Source organism: Sinocyclocheilus anshuiensis, unplaced genomic scaffold, assembly GCF_001515605.1.
Source record: "Sinocyclocheilus anshuiensis isolate Anshui unplaced genomic scaffold, SAMN03320099.WGS_v1.1 scaffold274, whole genome shotgun sequence".
Classification (NCBI taxonomy): domain Eukaryota; kingdom Metazoa; phylum Chordata; class Actinopteri; order Cypriniformes; family Cyprinidae; genus Sinocyclocheilus; species Sinocyclocheilus anshuiensis.
The window spans coordinates 686,374-687,915 of NW_015547698.1; the positions used below are offsets into that span (position 1 = coordinate 686,374).

General features: G+C 41.8%; 1 protein-coding gene across 1 annotated transcript in view; it reads left to right on the forward strand.

Annotated features, from left to right (window-relative positions):
* The window catches only part of LOC107703777 (mitochondrial dicarboxylate carrier), a 9,782-nt gene that overhangs the window by 1,400 nt on the left and 6,840 nt on the right, over positions 1-1,542 (forward strand). The window lies entirely within an intron of this gene.

The window sequence follows — 1,542 nt, forward strand, 5'->3', positions numbered from 1 at the left end:
ATATATATATAAATATAAATATAAATATATAAATATAAATATAAATATATATATATATAAATATAAATATAAATCAGCCATTGACGAGCCCATAGTTAGATACTAGTCTGTGATCTGATTTGGGACAGAGTTCAACAGTCTCATGTGATGTCCTATATAACTAAACCAATTGAATGAGTGTGTAATCACATTATAACAGGACAGAGGTCACTTCCTAAAGTCCTGAAACCTCACTGAAGGACACTACAGTCCAGAAATTTGTTCTAGTTCACAGAAACAAAAACAGTCGTTTGGTCTTATAATAGAGCTGGAGGGGTTATAGTTAAGTGTTTCATATGCATCCTCGAAATGAAAAGTTGTAAATGTCCTGCATGCGGTGTGTTTATATTAAAGGCCAGTGGTCTTTTAGGATCAGCTCGTTCTGTGCTGCTCTATGGGAGAGGAAATCAGTTCACTATCGTGCCGTAACATCAAAGCACGTGTGTATGTGAGAGAGAGCTGGCAGTCCGTTCATGCTTTTGTCCAGATTCCTCATGAGTTACACACGTCAGCGCATGTCTGCCATCTGTGTGTGTGTGTGTGTGTGTTCAGTTGAGTCCGGTTTGGTGGACTTTGATTATCTTGTGTCTCTGTTTGTCCTTCAGTGCCCTTCTGCTCTTAAGAATGTAGTTGTACTTTGTTTTTCTCCCAAAAGTTTCACAAAGACGAGTATCAGGTGGCTTGAAAGCTCTAGCAGTGAATGAGACACGAATGAATGAATTGAAAGAATGAGAGTTACTAAACAATCAGTTCTCTGATAGCTGAGAGACGCTTTGCTTTCTCTGGTCTTAGATTGTCCGAGTGCTCTCATGTTTATCTGTGATGACAGGCTGAATTATCTCAGATTTGTCTGCTCTCCACTAAAACCAAAACAGAAGCCACAGATAAGCGGCATAAAACCACACACACACACACACTGACTGACTGAAGCCAAAAACACTTCTGAAGAGCTGCTTGACATGAAGGTCACCCGGCTGCCCTTCAGAGATCTGTGTTTAATGAGAGACAGCAAGAGCCGCATGAGTCCAGGCAGAGTTACACATGCACCGCTGCATTATTACATAATTACAGTCTTTGAACAAAGACATGTTTTTGTTCAAAGCTTCTTGTCTTCCCTGCCACTCCAACTCTACAGTATGATTTCTCCATCCAGCTAGGTTCTTCTACAATTACCCCATCAACTTCGGTCAGAAATCTTGGTGTAACTTTTGATAACCAGCTGACCTTCAAAGACCACATTGCAAAGACCGCTCGATCTTGCAGGTTTGCATTGCACAACATCAGAAAGATCAGGCCCTTTCTAACGGAGCATGCTGCACAACTTCTTGTCCAGGCCCTTGTCATCTCCAGGCTGGACTACTGCAATGCTCTTCTGGCTGGACTTCCATCAAGCACAATCAAACCTCTACAAATGATTCAGAATGCAGCGGTACGACTGGTCTTCAACGAGCCCAAAAGAGCCCATGTTACACCTCTCTTTATCTCCTTGCACTGGCTACCGGT